Source organism: Podarcis vaucheri (genome assembly GCF_965113315.1).
Source record: "Podarcis vaucheri genome assembly, chromosome: 3".
NCBI classification, from domain to species: Eukaryota; Metazoa; Chordata; class Lepidosauria; order Squamata; family Lacertidae; genus Podarcis; species Podarcis vaucheri.
This window is the reverse complement of record NC_138761.1, coordinates 1,084,681-1,102,710: the sequence shown is the minus strand read 5'-3', so window position 1 is coordinate 1,102,710 and position 18,030 is coordinate 1,084,681. Positions and strand designations below refer to the sequence as shown.

At 50.5% G+C, this 18,030-nt stretch overlaps 1 protein-coding gene and 1 pseudogene across 2 annotated transcripts in view; both read left to right on the top strand.

Moving 5' to 3' along the window:
• The first annotated feature begins 204 nt into the window (after positions 1-204).
• The window catches only part of ABHD1 (abhydrolase domain containing 1), a 128,826-nt gene continuing 111,000 nt past the window's right edge, over positions 205-18,030 (top strand). The window contains exon 1 of the mRNA XM_082217805.1: positions 205-215. The gene's annotated coding sequence lies outside the window, so the exon portion shown is untranslated. The remainder of the gene's footprint in view (positions 216-18,030) is intronic.
• LOC309528899 (glucosamine-6-phosphate deaminase 1 pseudogene) lies at positions 15,682-16,901 on the top strand (annotated as a pseudogene). The gene has a single exon. The product of its transcript is annotated as a glucosamine-6-phosphate deaminase 1 pseudogene (transcript).

Genomic DNA, 18,030 nt, shown 5'->3' with positions numbered 1-18,030 from the left:
GTGGAGTCTCCTCCTTTGGAGGTCTTTAAGCAGAGGCTTGACAACCATATGTCAGGAGTGCTCTGATGGTGTTTCCTGCTTGGCAGGGGGTTGGACTCGATGGCCCTTGTGGTCTCTTCCAACTCTAGGATTCTATGATTCTATGATTCTATGATTCTAACTCCAGCATCCTGTTCTCAGAGACCAGCCAGATGCAAACAGCAGCAGCAGCACCTCCTCTCCCCACTTGGGATTCCCAGCTACTGGGGTCCGGAGGCATTTACTGCATCCAGCAGTGGAGGACAGGGATGGAGGGATGAAGAGACTTCACCATCATCATCATCATCATTTTATTTGTATGACGCCTTTCCACAGTTAAAACAATGCTCAAAGCGGCTTACAATAGGAAAAGATTTACAAACACAGCAGGCATAAAAAGAAATAAAACATATCAAATCTACATAACCAAACTGAACAATTTCCACATAAAAATAAAGATACAGAGATGGTGTTGTTGTTTAGTCGTTTAGTCGTGTCCGCCTCTTCGTGACCCCCTGGACCAGAGCACGCCAGGCACTCCTGTCTTCCACTGCCTCCCTACTCATGCTGGTAGCTTCGAGGACACTGTCCCACCATCTCGTCCTCCGTCATCCCCTTCTCCTTGTGCCCTCCATCTTTCCCAACATCAGGGTCTTTTCCAGGGAGTCTTCTCTTCTCATGAGGTAGCCAAAGTCTTGGAGCCTCAGCTTCAGGATCTGTCCTTCCAGTGAGCACTCAGGGCTGATTTCCTTCAGAATGGAGAGGCTTGATCTTCTTGCAGTCCAGGGGACTCTCAAGAGTCTCCTCAAGCACCACCGTTCAAAAGCATAAATTATTCGGCGACCAGCCTTCTTGATGGTCCAGCTCTCACTTCCATACATCACTACTGGGAAAACCATGGCTTGAAGTATACGGACCTTTGTTGGCAAGGTGATGCCTCTGCTTTTTAAGATGCTGTCTAGGTTTGTCATTGCTTTTCTCCCAAGAAGCAGGCGTCTTTTAATTTCGTAGCTGCTTTCACCATCTGAAACCTGGTGGGATAAGTCCCACGATTGGAATGTAATAATGGGGGGATACAATCTATTTCAGAGAAACAGACCAGACAAGAAAGGAGGAGGAGTGGCGTTATATGTCAGGGATGTGTATACCTGTGAAGAGATCCAAGATTTAGATCCTCAAAGCCAAAGTGAGAGCATTTGGGTCAAAATTAAGGGAGAGAAGAATAACAGAGACCTCACTGTGGGAGTTTACTATAGATCCCCAAGCCAAACGGAGGACATAGATGATGCCTTCCTGGAACAGATGGCCAAGCATGCAAAAGGAAGGGAGATAGTAGTAATGGGGGACTTCAATTACCCGGATATTTGTTGGACGTCAAACTCAGCCAAGAGCATAAGGTCAAACAGATTCCTCACTGGCCTTGCAGTCAACTTCATTGTCCAGAAAGTGGGAGAAGCAACAAGAGGAACAGCCATTTTAGATCTGGTCCTAACCAATGTTGATGACCTGGTTAGTGGGGTAGAAGTGGAAGGATCATTAGGCGCGAGTGATCATGCTCTTCTGAAGTTTACTATACAGCGGAAAGGAGCAGCCAAGCATACTAGGACTCAATTTCTTGACTTTAAGAAAGCCGACTTCATAAAACTTAGGGAAGTGCTGGGTGAGATCCCATGGACAACAATACTAAAAGGAAAGGGAGTTCATGATGGCTGGGAGTTTGTTAAGAGGGAGATACTAAAAGCACAACGTCAGGCAATACCAATGAGACGGAAACATGGAAGGTGCCTAAAGAAGCCAGGGTGGCTATCTAAAGAACTTTTAACTGAATTAAGATTAAAAAAGGATGTGTACAAAAAATGGAAAAGGGGGGAAACCACCAAAGAGGAATTCAAACAAATAGCCAGCACATTGTAGACACAAAGTCAGAAAAGCTAAAGCACAGAATGAACTCAGGCTTGCTAGAGAGGTTAAAAGCAACAAAAAAGGCTTTTATGGGTATGTTCGTAGCAAAAGGAAGAACAAAGAAACTGTGGGGTCACTCAGAGGAGAAGATGGTGAAATGCAAACAGGGGACACAGAAAGGGCTGAACTACTCAATGCCTTCTTTGCCTCAGTCTTCTCCGATAAAGAAAACAATGCCCGACCTGAAGAATTTGGAGCAAATGATTCAGCAAAGGAAACACAGCCCAGAATAACTAAGGAGATAGTACAAGAATATTTGGCTAGTTTAGATGTATTCAAGTCTCCAGGGCCAGATGAACTGCATCCAAGAGTATTAAAAGAACTGGCAGATGTGATCTCAGAACCACTGGCAGTCATCTTTGAGAATTCCTGGAGAACAGGCGAAGTCCCGGCAGACTGGAGGAGGGCAAATGTTGTCCCTATTTTCAAAAAGGGGAAAAGAGAGGACCCAAATAATTACCGCCCAGTCAGTCTGACATCAATAGCAGGGAAGATTCTGGAGCAGATCATTAAGCAAACAGTCTGTGAGCACCTAGAAAGGAATGCTGTGATCACCAATAGTAAGCATGGATTTCTGAAAAATAAGTCATGTCAGACTAACCTGATCTCGTTTTTTGACAGAATTACAAGCCTGGTAGATGAAGGGAACGCAGTGGATGTAGCCTACCTTGATTTCAGCAAGGCATTTGACAAGGTGCCCCATGATATTCTTGTAAAGAAGCTGGTAAAATGCGGTCTTGACTATGCTACCACTCAGTGGATTTGTAACTGGCTGACTGACCGAACCCAAAGGGTGCTCATCAATGGTTCCTCTTCATCCTGGAGAAGAGTGACTAGTGGGGTGCCACAGGGTTCTGTCTTGGGCCCGGTCTTATTCAACATCTTTATCAACGACTTGGATGATGGACTCAAGGGCATCCTGATCAAATTTGCAGATGACACCAAACTGGGAGGGGTGGCTAACACCCCAGAGGACAGGATCACACTTCAAAACGACCTTGACAGATTAGAGAACTGGGCAAAAATAAACAAGATGAATTTTAACAGGGAGAAATGTAAAGTATTGCACTTGGGCAAAAAAAATGAGAGGCACAAATACAAGATGGGTGACACCTGGCTTGAGAGCAGTACATGTGAAAAGGATCTAGGAGTCTTGGTTGACCACAAACTTGACATGAGCCAACAGTGTGACGCGGCAGCTAAAAAAGCCAATGCAATTCTGGGCTGCATCAATAGGAGTATAGCATCTAGATCAAGGGAAGTAATAGTGCCACTGTATTCTGCTCTGGTCAGACCACACCTGGAGTACTGTGTCCAGTTCTGGGCACCACAATTCAAGAAGGACACTGACAAACTGGAACGTGTCCAGAGGAGGGCAACCAAAATGGTCAAAGGCCTGGAAACGATGCCTTATGAGGAACGGCTAAGGGAGCTGGGCATGTTTAGCCTGGAGAAGAGGAGGTGAAGGGGTGATATGATAGCCATGTTCAAATATATAAAAGGATGTCACATAGAGGAGGGAGAAAGGTTGTTTTCTGCTGCTCCGGAGAAGCGGACACGGAGCAATGGATCCAAACTACAAGAAAGAAGATTCCACCTAAACATTAGGAAGAACTTCCTGACAGTAAGAGCTGTTTGACAGTGGAATTTGCTGCCCAGGAGTGTGGTGGAGTCTCCTACTTTGGAGGTCTTTAAGCAGAGGCTTGACAACCATATGTCAGGAGTGCTCTGATGGTGTTTCCTGCTTGGCAGGGGGTTGGACTCGATGGCCCTTGTGGTCTCTTCCAACTCTAGGATTCTATGATTCTATGATTCTATGATCTGCAGTGATCATGGAGCCCAATAAAGTAAAATCTCTCACTGCCTCCATTTCTATTGATGAAGTGTAGGTGGGCCCAAGTCAGCTTTCCATGTCCCCCCCCCCCCATTTCATCAGGTAACCCCTGTGACCTCTGTCTCTCTGGGCTGTCTCCTCCAAGTGTGATCACACCATAGATTTCTATAATGGTATTATAATATTAGCAGTTTTAGTTTCAATCCCTTGGTGCTCCATAGCATGGAACCCCCCCTTTTCCACTGCTCTCAGCCTGACCTGCCTCTCACCACCTTGTGGTGAGCTTACAGGTAAGGGCGCATATGCTTTGGGCGAATTAAGTCCTGTAAATAGCTGCGCTGGCCTCAGCCAGGTGTTAAATCGCCTTCCATTCATTTTCTATTTTTATTTATTTCATTTATATCCTCCCTTTTCCCCTTTCAAGGAACTCGCGGTGTCCTGCGTCGTTCTCCCCCATCCTCCCTTAACTCCCACGACGACCCTTTAGGGCAGGTCAGACAGAGACGCAGCGACGGGCCCACAGTCACCCGGGGAGCTTCATTCAATCCCAAGCGGAAATTCAAACCCTGCTCTCCCATGTCCTGGTCCGACCCACAAACCACCGCACCGAGCTGGCCCCGGATCAGCGGCAGGGAACTGGGTGCAGCCGCTGGACCCGAAACCGCGGCTCGCCGCCTGGAACAGCGACGGCTGGCTTGCAAAAGGCGCGGCTGGGAGCTGCCAGCATGTCGCGAAAGTGTGGGAAGCTTCAAAGTTGTCCAGGGCTCTTGTGCCAAGCAGGATGTTGCGCGGAGCCGAGGAGGAGGGAAAGCGGAGAGCAGAAGCTTAGAGAAAGCAGGCCGGGCTTGCAGCCCCGGAGTTCAGGCTGGCCCCCCTCCCAGGTGCCGCGGGAATCGGGTTACGCATAGAAGATGCGGCAGATAAGGAGTCACAGGCGCCCTTCTCCCTTCTGCAACTGGAAGTTTGCATGGAAAAGCTCTCTTGTTGAGGGATGTGTTGGCGAGGCACCTGGAACATGCTCGTATAAAAAAAGCAAGAGAATTACAAAAAGCAAATTTAAACGGACAGAGAAGCCGCGTTTGGGGGAAAATGCGTTTCCAAGAAGATCTGTATGTAAACAGGTGGCTCTTTCTGAATTCTTCAGCACTCCGTGTGCAAAGGAGCGAACAGCTGGAGGCGGCAGGGGGCCAGATCTCCCCGCTGAGGTCCAAAGGCAGACGAGGCTCCGGGTTTCTAGCCTGGGAAGCAAGGAAACCGGCGCGGCTGCACAAGGAGCTTAAACCTGAGCTGAGAGTTAAGAAGGGCAAGTCTAAGAAACGGAAGAATGGGGAAATCACAAAGGAGGAGTGTGCAGGAGTAGCCAACAGTTGCAAAGGGGAAGGTCAGGCTGGCGAAAGCTCAGAATGAGCTCAGGCTTGCAAAGAGGTTAAAAACAGTGTCCCCCCTCCCCTAGAAAAATAGGTGCCAATACAGTGGTACCTCGGGTTACAGATGCTTCAGGTTACAGACTCCGCTAACCCAGAAATAGTACCTCGGGTTAAGAACAGGATGCTTCAGGATGAGAACAGAAATCGCACAGCGGCAGCAGGAGGCCCCATTAGCTAAAGTGGTGTGTCAGGTTAAGAACAGTTTCAGGTTAAGAACGGACCTCCAGAACGAATTAAGTTCTTAACCCGAGGTACCACTGTACTCATCATGAAGTCGTTACCGTACGTGTCACACTTTTTAACCAAAAAGTAAAGATGTGCCAGTACTGCGTACCCTAGAGTACCTCATGACAAAATAATAATAAAATATTTCTTTGGCTATGTCAAAAGCAAGAGGAAAAACAGGCAAAGAGTACTCATTCATGGTTCCTCGTAATCCTGGAAAAAGTGACAAGTGGGGTGCCGCAGGGTCCTCTCCTGGACCCCTTGTTGTTCTACATCCTTATAAATGACTTGGATCAAGGAATTGAGGGGGTGCTCATCTGATCTGCAGATGACACCAAACTGGGAGGGACAGAATCAGAATTCAAAATGACCTTAACAGATTGGAGAACTGGGCCCAAGCTAGCAGAATGAGTTTCAGGAAGGACAAATGCAATGTTCTGCACTTAAGACAGTGCACAAATATAGGATGGGGGATGCCTGGCTTGCCAACAGCAGCAGTAATAATAATAATAATAATAATAATAATAATAATAATAATAATAATTTATTTATACCCCACCCATCTGGCTGAGTTTCCCCAGTGCAAGTGAAAAAAGGATCTAGGGTAAGGTTACCAGATTATTATTTTTTCAGTTAATCCACGGACACTTTTCAACTTCAATGGATTTTGCATGGGACTGATTTGTAAATCCGGGGACGTCTGGTAGCTTTAATCTCAGGGTCTTAGTAGACCACAAGCATAACACACAGTGTGATGCTGCAACAACTAAGAACCAAATGCTATTTTAAGTTGATGGGCTCCCAGGAAAGGCCACGACCAAAACAGGAGGCCGGATTTGGTGGGCTCTCTGTGGCCTGACTCTGTTTCGGGGCTTGCCCCCTTTCCTCTCTGGGAGTGGGGGATGCTGTGGGTGTTTATGGCGCAGGCGGGTATTCCAGAGGGCACCTGCTCTGTGCTGCTGCTGGCTCTGTGTCACTGCCCTTCCAGGAATCCTCCCGGCAAAGGGAGGGAGGGAGGGAGGGGCATCCGGGCAGCCTGTCCAGTGGGGAGGAAGCACCTGTGGAACCACCTTGCATCTGTGCTGTGGGGCAGGCTGGCCCCCTGCTGCCGTCTGCCCTTTCCCCTTTGCTTCCTTCCCTGGGAGGCGGACAGGGAGGGGGGAGCCAATGGGGGGAGAACTCCACTTGGAAGAGTGGCAGGGTGGGCAGAGAGGTCATCAAAACCATCACAACAACAACCCAGAGGAAGGCAGAGGACATGCCCAGTTCTCTCTCCAGTAGCCCAGCTTCTGCACCAAGGAGAGGATGGCAGAACTGTCCCCTGACAGCCCCCCCCCCAACTGAGACACCTACAGAGCTGAGGTTTCCCCACACGCTGCCTCCACACCTGTGGGACCCTCCCCGGCTGCAGGTGTGCCGGAACCCAAGCCTGAGCATTGCAGACCCCTTTGACCCTGGCGCAAGTGCTGCCCTGATGCCCAGCTCCAGATGCTTTTTGCTTCGCATGTTGCCCCAAGGGGATTTTTTCCAGGAAGGCAGCCTATAAATGCTTAAAATATAAATAAGCAGATGGTTTGATTATTTAAAATACTGTTTACTTCAAAGTCCTCAGAGTAGCTCGCAAAGTAAAAAAGAAAAAAAGAAAATAAAAAGAAAATCAAGAGGCATTACAATAATAAAATGACCGGGAACTATAAAACCAGAGAGCAAGAAACAGCAACTAAAGAGAACAGCAGACATTGCAAGGGAAGAGAGCCAGCGGCAGCAAAGCAGGCACTCAGAGGCTTCCTGAGTCAAGTTGGGGCCTTGCAGATCTCTCAGGGGCGGGACCAGAAGCTGCTTGCGCCCCGTCCTCAGAAGAAGGCCTTCTGAAGCAGACTTTGAAAGCAGGAGCATTTATCTGAACAGCCTTGGCAGCTGATTAACTTTTGATTCCCCTGCCACTGGAATACTGATTTGAAGGCTTTGTTTACTGATTTATTAATTTTAAAACGATGCTTTAGAGTGTACACTGCCTTGAGCTTGTTTGGAGGTTCTAGCAGGGGAGCGCAGCTATCGTATACCCTTGACCGAAGAACGGTACACTCCTTCTATCTGGGATGGTCGTCCTCTTCCACCGAGCGCGCAGCTTCGGGAGGGACGCACATGGAGCGGTGAGGGAGGAAGGGGACACCCGCCTAGCCAGCCAGATCAGCCGAATCAACCCTGGCGATCAATGGGGTGACAGATGTCGCAGCCAGATCGCCCTCACATCCTATTGATGACTGGGAAAGGTTATGGACCACCGGTATGAAGTTTACTGCATGTAATGCTTTGAAAGAAAACATTATGAAAATGGTATACAGGTGGTACATGACCCCGGTTAAGCTAGCTAAGATTTACCATTTGTCCGATAACAAATGTTGGAAATGCAAGGAAGCTGAGGGAACATTCTTTCACCTCTGGTGGACCTGCCCAAGACTGAAGGCCTTCTGGGAAATGATCTATAATGAGTTAAAAAAGGTGTTTAAGTACACTTTTCCCAAGAAACCAGAGGCCTTCCTTCTGGGCATTGTCGGCCAGAAGGTGTCTAAAAAGGATAGAACTTTTTTTATGTACGCTACAACAGCAGCAAGAATTCTTATCGCTAAGCATTGGAAGATCCAAGATTTGCCCACACTGGAGGACTGGCACACGCAACTGATGAACTACATGGAATTAGCCGAGATGACTGCAAGGATTCGAGACTTGGGAGAAGAAGCAATGGAGGAGGACTGGAAAAAATTTAAAGACTATTTGCAAAAGTATTATAAGTTATATGAAACATAAGATGTCGTGTGATTGGGAATCTAGCTCCAGTAACAAAACTTAATTATTTATGAAATTTGACAAGATTTATGAAAGAATCAAGGTTTAAATGGGTAAAAACGATATTATGGTATATTGCTCAGAGTATATATTGATCAAGAGATTTAAATTTAAACTGTAATTGAAAATAGAAAGAAACATACGAAATAAGGATATAATTTGCTGATAAATTTATTGTTAAGAAATGCATTCTGCGAGGGATGGGGGAAGTCCAATGGAAATTTGAAATGAGTTATTGAAATGGTCGTGTTTTTCTTTTTCCTTTTTTTCTGGTCTTTTTTTTTTTCTTCTTACTTTTTGATCTCTTTGTTATTTCTGTAAAAAATGTAATAAAAATTATTATAAAAAAAAAAATAGAGTGTACACTGCCTTGATGTGGTGGCAGAGATACTTTTATAAATGCTTTTGTAAATAAACAAACAGTTAAGGCAGGCAGCCCCTCGGAGTATCTGTGGGGCTTCCAAGGCCTTTGGCACTTGGTTGGTCAATGGTGCCACACAAGAGATTTTAAGATGGGTGGCATGGGGTGAAACTGGCCAGCCCCATTGACAGCTTCCGTGTTTGAACTACCGACCATTTCCAAAGCGTCTTCGGAGGCAGCCTCACATATAACGCTTGAAAGTCATCGGGTCTGGACGTTACCAGAGCATGATGGCTCAATAGCCACTAGCCAAGATGGCCACTTTCTGCCTCCATTGCCTCTGGCGGTGTGACCCTGAATGCCCGTGGCTGCTGCACTCTAGTCCTGCCTCGGGGGCTTCCCTGAAGAGGCCCCCAAGAGAGCACTGGCTTGCTCCAGCTGCAGCCTCTTCAGATACGTCCCTGCGGCCAGTACAGATGAGCAGATGCAGCTGAAGAAAGAGAGATTGGAACAGCTCTAGACCCCAAAGTCGGCCCCATCCTGTCTCCGTGCGCCTGTGGCAGGTGTGCTACACCATCTCCCAGGTGTGGGAGAAGATCAGGCCTTCGCGTTGTGTTTGGGGTATGAAATATACGCAGAGTCGAGTGTGGATTTCATGCTCTTTATTCAGCTCATAGTAGTGAGGAATGGAAGTTTCCCCCGAAATGTCTGCATTATATACATTATTTACACAATGGGCCCCACGTGATTGGCTAGTTCCAGGATTCTCCTGTAGGCCAATCAGGTTGCGGATTCACTTCCACCTGGAGTTGGATTGGGTGGCTCCTGCGGACCAATCAGACTGCTGCATTCTGGATCCTATTGCTCTAGGACCAATCAGATTGCTGCAATTTAGATCCTATTCAACTCACTACATAACAGGGTAGAAGTCTGTTCAGTTGCATTGGAGAAGACCCCATCGGACAGACTTCCTTCTGAGCTCATCCATAGGGTGTTCTGCTCACATACAGAACTTAGCAGCTTTTATAGAGGTGGCAGAGTTATCACAACCTGGTTAACCGGAAACCACAGTAAACTAGCTTTGCAGGGGAAAAACTCAGGGAAACAGCATTGCTGGTCAAACCCCTCTCAGAATCATAGAGTTGGGACCTCCAGAGTCATCTAGTCCACCCCCTGCAATGCAGGAATCTCAGTTAGCGCATCCAGGAGAAATGGGTGCTTTCTTTAAACATTCTTTAAACAAACCAACAGGGACATGGGTGGCGCTGTGGGTTAAACCACAGAGCCTAGGACGGGGTGAGCTCCCGTTGCTCGGTCCCTGCTCCTGCCAACCTAGCAGTTCGAAAGCACCTCAAAGTGCAAGTAGATAAATAGGTACCACTCCAGCAGGAAGGTAAACGGCGTTTCCGTGCGCTGCTCTGGTTCGCCAGAAGCGGCTTAGTCATGCTGGCCACATGACCCGGAAGCTGTATGCCGGCTCCCTCGGCCAGTAAAGCGAGAAGAGCGCCGCAACCCCAAAGTCGGCCACGACTGGACCTAATGGTCAGGGGTCCCTTGACCTTTAAATAAACCAACAAGCCCTCAAATACTCCACACTTCCTTCACTTTTTCTCCCGACTCTTTTTAACACTCTTAAGGGAGACAGAAGCAGAACAGGCATCTTGCAGGCCTCGCAGACCAGACCCAGCCCAGATTTGGCTCAGTCTGGCACTTGAGGATAGGAACGCTGCCCGCCCCCATCACCCCGGAAAGGTACTCAGGGCAGGTCCTTTCTCCTGCAGCCCCCCCATGGGCACCCCAGCTACGTGTCCACTACAAGATCAGCTCCTTTGGGTCCCCGGCAGCCCCCAGGGGAAGAGATGTGCAGAAGAAAGGCACCTGAGCCTGGAGGGGGGGGGTATGGAAACAGCCCCTGTCCCCGCAGATCTTGGGCTCTCCTGTGCCCGGGGGGCGAGGGCTGCTCTCCCTCTCCCAGCAGAGGCCTCTCCCTGCCTCCCCCCCCCCCTCCAGGCCCCTCTCGGGGGTTCGGCCAGGAAAGTGCCATTGGGCTGAATGGTGGTGGGGAGTGGCCGCCCCTCCCTCCCTCCCCCCACAACCGCCTTCCAGATGCTTTTCCCATAAAAGGCAAAAGAGCCTCGACTGGGAAGGAGCCGCCAGAGCTAATGGGAGCCAGTCGGGGAGGGGACGGGGGGGGGCGAGGACCAGAAGCCTCCGCTTGCCAGGACATCACGGGGTGAGGGAGCCGGGGAGCCGGGCAGGCAGCGCCCCCTAAGCCTCCCCCTCCACCCCAGACCTCTCGGTCGTGGGTTCCATCAGAGAAGAGGGGAGCCCCCCCCCCCGTCCGCCCTGCCTGGGGCGTCGGACCCAGGCAGGCAGCCGCAGGCATCCCGGTCAGGCAGCCGCTGAGGCACCCGCGCTTCCTCCTGCCGCCACGAGGAGGTGCTGCAGGGCTGGGAGGGAAAAGGCAGCAGCTGGAGAGAGGGGTATTTAGAGGGGGGGCATAGCTGCCTGCCTGGCCCCCTGCGCCCCAGCAAAAATAAGAGAGTGTCCTTCGATGAGCAGCTTCCTAGACGCCCCCGGGGTGGCTGCTTTCGGGGTGAGCGCACGTGCAAAGAGGACCCCCCCCCAACACACAAACACTCCGCACTCTCCGCTCTCCACTGTGGCTGGAAATGGCACGCACCCCAATTCCTGGTCTCTGGGGACGGGGGGGGGGGCAGGACTGCCTGCATTTCCAGGCTCAAAACAAGTTATTTGCAGGCAGCTAAAAATAGCCGGAGGGGGAGGGCAGGGTTCTATTTCTGTCCGGGGGAGGATGCTCTACCTGCCAGCGCGCGATGGGTGGGTGGGGGTGGGTGGGAAGGGAGCCCCCGTCCCCGGTTTGTTTGCCTTAGGAAAGTCGGGGGGGCGAGGGAGGGGAGGGGGACACCAACAGCATCCTGGCGGCTGTAACCAGAGCCGCTTCCCCGGCCAAAACGCGGCGCGGAGGTTTTCTTTGGCTGCAGAAGCTCAAAAAGATGGGGGGGGTGGAGAAATACCCCCTCCCGTGTCAACAGCGGCAGCCCTTGCGATGCCTCCCCCCACCAGAAACACTCAGAAACCTCTTCCAGCGCCTCCCCCCCCCCAACATCCAGCGTGGGACTCGGATGGCTTGTTTGCCCCCCCCCCCATGTCTCCTCCCTGGGGCTGCCTCTGGCAGGAGAAGGAAGACACAAGGCAGACCGCAACCGAGGCAGGAGAGAGGGAGGCGAGAAGCGAAGGGACCAGCCGGACTCCGGATTCAGGAGGAAGCTTGTGGCTAAGGGAGACGAGAGGGGCCGGGTGTGCGTGTTCAGGGGGCCGGGCAAGACCCCCACCCAGACCCTCAGAGAAGGAAAGGCCAGACCAGATGGGCCTGCTATAGGGCGTGGCGGGGATGGGTTCCCCACCTTCTGTGATCATATAAATGTAGAGTTGGAAGGGATCCCCAGGGTCATCTAGTCCAACCCCCTGCAGGAATCACAAGTGATGATGCTTTAGCACAAGTGAGGCTTCCAACCTGTTGGGAGTTTTAGTCTGAACCATCACCAGACAGCTCAGGTGGAGCCAGCGAGTTTTCTGCTGCTGCTCCAGAGGGCAGGATTTGAGCCAAGGGATTTAAATGACAAGAAATGAGATTCTGATTAAGCTCCAGGGAAAGATTTTCGTCCGCAAGGGGAGCTCAACAGTGAAACACATGACATCGGAAGGGGACGGACTCTCCAAAATGTGGGAATGTTCACGGTGGTAGGGAAAGGGAAAGGGACCGGACCCTTCCCGCCGGAGCGGTACCTATTTATCTACTTCCACTTTGACGTGCTTTCGAAGGAGCTCACCCCGTCGTGGGGATTCGAACCGCCAACCTTCTGATTGGCAAGTCCTAGGTTTAACCCACAGCGCCATCCGTGTCCCTGTTCAGGGTGGTAGGAGAGGATATGTTGTTTATGAATATGCTTCCTAACTTGCGCTAGCAAGTTCCTTTCCTTAGCAGAGTTTACATTCCCCCTTTTACATGCACAGCAGATAACTGGTTGCAGGCTCGTGCGAGCCTCTCACTATTATACAATTCAGTGTGTCTCAGATTGAATTGTATGTTCCTGTTAAGTTCCCTTGAATTCCTCTTAAAAGAATAAAGACACCACAATCTTGTTTAAAGTCAATAAAAAGAAGTTTACTTACATCAGTTCACAGTTGGATCTCTGAAGGCAGACTTAGTTACAAATATGTACATGGGGATCTACCCCATATGGGGGAATAATCCCAGTGCTTCTGCCAGCTGAGAGCAAACGAAGCTGGTCAAACGAAGAAGGAAGTCAAAAAAGAGAAAGGGGGAGGGTGCTGCATGACTTTTGTCCTTTTGTTACCTGGACAGGTGAGGTCATGCCCAGTTTCTGTCACATGCAAAAGGAAGGATGCTCCAGCCAGGAGGAACAAGAAGTTTCGACTGGCTGGACCAAACATTCCCCTGCATGTCTTCTCAGGCATTACAAAGAGTGTTGTACTTGAACCAACGGTTTCAAATTACGAGAATGGAGATTTCGACTAAACACCAGGAAGAAATTCCTGACAGAAAGGGCTGTTGCGCAGTGGATCAGACTCCCAGGAGAGGGGCTGGACTCTCCTTCCTTGGAGCTTGTTAAACAGAGGCTGGGTGGCCATCTGCCATGCTTCAGCTGAGATCCCTGCATGGCAGGGGGTTGGACTAGATGACCCTGGGGGGTACCTTCCAACCATGAGTCTATGATTCTATATGGAAAACACCAGGCTGCCCAAGGCTGCCCTCGCTGCTGTTTTAGCAAGGAGGTGCCATGCTGTCGTCTCCCCTGCCATTGCTAACCAGGGACTCCCCCTCCTTTCTCCCCACAATACTTACTCGGAGTACTGTGGGCCCGATTCTGTGGAATTCCCTCCTGACTGAGCTCAGAGGGGCCTCTCCCTGATGAACCTCTAGGACTTGCCAGAGAGTTTTTACATTACTATGCTTGCAGCAGGCACTTTAAAGGAAGCTTTGATGATGTCGTGGTCCGTTTCCACTGCCTTCCTTGTATCCATTTTGCAACCTCATGGTGAGAAACTAAAGTGTTATAGAAATGGTTGGCACAAACCAAGCCCAACTGTGTCTCTGCCCCCCCCCCCCCCGTTTGCGGAGGGCAAGCTCTGCTTTGTTGTTGACTCAGGCGCTCCACCCAGATCCACCCATGTCATGCTGATCCAGGATCTGGTCTCCCTTAACATGCTGGCTGCTGCCTTGTTGCCCCTCCAAGCTGCTTTGCTCAGGCCCGGCCCCCTCCTGTCAATCAGCCACATCCCAGGGAATATGTGGCAGCCTCCGTGCAGACAGGCCCATAGGCGCCGACTCCATGGGGCCTGAGGGGGCCCGAGCCCCCTCAAAAATTTGTTTGGGGGGGCTCTGCCCCCCCAATAATTTAAGAAAATTATTAGGCACCTTGCCAAAAACCGCGCAGGGGACTCCGGCGCGCGCCTCCCAAAGTGACCGGGAGCTCCTGAGAAGGGGCGGGCAGGTCGGTCAGTCAAAGGAAGACCCCCCAGTGGCGGGACTTTAGAAAGGAATGGAGCCGCGGGGCCGAGGAACGGCGTATTCGTCGCCGGCGAGGGACTGGGGTGAGGGGAGAATGGAGGGGACGGGAGTTCCCGCCGCCAGAGCGGGGCTTTTTTTCTGGGTTCGGCTAAGGTGACGTTGGTAAGAGGAGGTGGCCGCCTCCCGGCGCAAAGCCTGGGGAGGGCAGGCCGGTTCTTGCATGCAAAAGCACCACTGCCATCCTGCCGCCAGTATGGACCCCGGTATGGGCCCCCCCAATATTTTTTATAAGTCGGCGCCCCTGGACAGGCCCAGGGACCCCAGGAGCTCAGGGGGCTGTAATAAGTCCCAGCCTCAGGGCATCGCCTTCCCTACCCCCCCCCCCATCATAATGGAGGGAGGACGAGTGCTCCCTTTAGATCTGGCAGCTTGGACCACAAGTTTGAAAGTGGAGAGACGCAGAGGGAGAGAGGGAAAGGGCAATGGACTCTGCTGCTCTGTTTTAAACTACATATTTTAAACTGTTCTGTTTTTATTCATTTAAGTACTGGATGTCCAGCAAGCAAATAGTTTAAAAAGGCAAGTGTTTATTATTTTACTAGATAGTGACAGCAGTCACGAAATTAAAAGATGCCTGCTTCTTGGGAGAAAAGCAATGACAAACCTAGACAGCATCTTAAAAAGCAGAGACATCACCTTGCCAACAAAGGTCCGTATAGTTAAAGCTATGGTTTTCCCAGTAGTGATGTATGGAAGTGAGAGCTGGACCATAAAGAAGGCTGATCGCCAAAGAATGGATGCTTTTGAATTCTGGTGCTGGAGGAGACTCTGCAGAGTCCCATGAACTGCAAGAAGATCAAACACATCCATTCTGAAGGAAATCAGCCCTGAGTGCTCACTGGAAGGACAGATCCTGAAGCTGAGGCTCCAAGACTTTGGCCACCTCATGAGAAGAGAAGACTCCCTGGGAAAGACCCTGATGTTGGGGAAGATGGAGGGCACAAGGAGAAGGGGACGGCAGAGGATGAGATGGTGGGACAGTGTTCTCGAAGCTATGAGCATGAGTCTGACCAAACTGCGGGAGGCAGTGGAAGACAGGAGTGCCTGGCGTGCTCTGGTCCAGGGGGTCACGAAGAGGCGGACACCACTAAAAGACTAAACAACAACAACAATATGGTTTTATGGCTTTATAAAGTTGTAAACCATGGTGACGTACAGTATTTCTATGATATAGTGGTATATAGTTTTATAAACGAACAACAAAGTGTTGAGGAAAGTCTCCAGGACCTTCTACGCACGAGGACAGGCAGAACCCTCCCAATGAGAACAGCCAGGCTGGCTGGATATATATTCAGTGACATCATTCTTCTTTGCTCTGTGACATCATCACTTCCACAGGAGTGAGCTGCGGTGCAAGTGATGTCACCAAGGAGCCTCTCTCCCGGCTCAACCATCAGGTGGGCACCAGGAGTGGACTGCAGGAGTCGGGGCTGTAGCAGAACGGTGAGCATGAAACTCATCATTCTAGAGGACCATGCTCAAGTCAGCGAATGGGCAGCAAAGTACATTAGGAATCGGATCATCCAGTTTAGTCCTGGTCCAAGCAAATATTTCACCCTTGGACTTCCCTCCGGAAGTACTCCGTTAGGATGCTATGGGAAACTAATAGAATATTACAAGAATGGAGATCTTTCTTTCCAATATGTGAAGACTTTCAACATGACTGAGTATGTGGGTCTTGCGAAGGATCACCCCGAAAGCTACCACTCCTTCATGTGGAACAACTTCTTCAAGCACATCGACATCTCCTCTGAAAACACCCACTTTCTGGATGGAAAGGCAGCAAACCTGGAAGAGGAGTGTGAGGCTTTTGAAGAGAAGATCAAAGAGGCTGGAGGAATTGAACTCTTTGTTGGAGGTATTGGCCCAGATGGTCACATTGCTTTCAATGAGCCCGGCTCCAGCCTGGTGTCCAGAACCCGAGTGAAGACCTTAGCCATGGACACCATATTGGCTAACGCCAGGTTCTTTGGTGGAGACCTCTCCCGAGTGCCCACCATGGCACTCACCGTTGGAGTGGGCACAGTCATGGACGCCAGAGAGGTGATGATTCTGATCACAGGAGCCCACAAGGCGTTTGCTTTGTACAAGGCGATTGAGGAAGGAGTAAGCCACATGTGGGCCGTGTCTGCCTTTCAGCAACATCCTCGCACTGTCTTTGTGTGTGATGAAGACGCCACGGTGGAACTTAAAGTGAAAACTGTGAAGCACTTCCAAGGTCTGATGCTGGTCCACAACAAGCTCGTGGATCCACTATACAGCATAAAAGAAATGGGAGCCGGCAGAGGGCAGTCTAAGAAGCCGTATAAGGACTAGCCTCTTGCCATTTGGAGCAACTGGTCATTACGCTTCCGTGGAGCTGGTTGAGAGTCTCCTGCCTCTCAGGAAGGCTCTGCAGAAAAACACATTACTGGAAAATGTCATTTTCTCAATGGTGAGGCAGCTGCACCATGGAACTAATTGTCAGTTTGCCCCTTTTTAAAGACCAAACGAGGAAACAGAGACGGTCTCTTCTCCTTAACAGAGCACTGCATAACTTAAGGGTTACGGAGAAGAAAATCTGAACATGTTATCTGTCTGCATAGCAAAAAGATGATCTGTAACCAAGAATGGGACGTGAAAATGTGGAGCTTTTGCTACTCATCTTTTTTTACATTAAAAAAACCAACCACCAAATAGCCTCCCTGGGTCCTCCCCGCTTCCCAGTAGAACCATATTGAGGAGGGGTCTTCTCCACACACCCCATCAGCTATTGGAGCCAAGGTGTCAGTGTTATGTACTGAATTGAATAGGATCCAAAAGGCAGCAGTCTGATTGGTCCACAGGAGCCACCCAACCCAGCTCCAGGTGGAAGTGAATCTGCAACCTGATTGGCCTACAGGTGAGTCCCGGAATTAGCCAATCACGTGGGGCCCATTGTGTAGGACCTATCAGACTGCTGTCTTTTGGATCCTCTTCAATTCAGTACATAACAGTGGGGGGTGGGATGGAGGGCATCCCTAGCAGGAACGAGGGGGGAGAGCTGGCACCCTGGTGAGGAGGGGGGTATCGCTGCCGTTGACCTGCTCAGCCCCAACCACTCAGCAGTCTATTGGGGGGGGGGGTCGCCCTGGGTTGCTGTCGGTCCCAGAGGGCAGATGCAGAGCTTGTGTTGGGGCATCACAAACAAGGCCCCCTTTGTTCTACAGGAAGCGGTCAGGCCCACACAAGGTTCTCCTCCTCCCTGGTGGTGGTCGTGTGGGGTCTCGGGGTCAGAGTCATGTGACACCTGTGGGGCAGAACCTTAGTTGTCCAAGTCGGGTCACAGAGGACGGGGGCAGCAGGGCCGTAGTTAGGGGGTGGTGAGGAAGGCCCCCGCCAGGGGCACAGATGAGGCCCCTCCCACAAATTTGGCTTTAAAATATGTCCATAAATATGCCTATAAATAAAAATATTGATTATTGCCTCGTAAGAAAAGGTTCTAAATAAAGGGTCTTTATGCAGGGGCCCTGTTTTTTGCTATTTTCTGGGCGGTTCTGCCAGGAGTGCAAGATCACCTAGCTACGGCTCTGGGGGGCAGCTGCACTTTCTTCAAGACCCCCCCCCACCTACTGCAAAGCCACTCTGCCCTCCTCGCCTCCCCCCCGAACCACCTTCCCTTCTGAACTTCTCCCCACAGCATGCAAAGAAATGAACTTCCAAGCTCTGGTGATGGGGCAGGCGGGGGGGGGCAGGGAAGGGAGCATCATGAGTTGGAGGC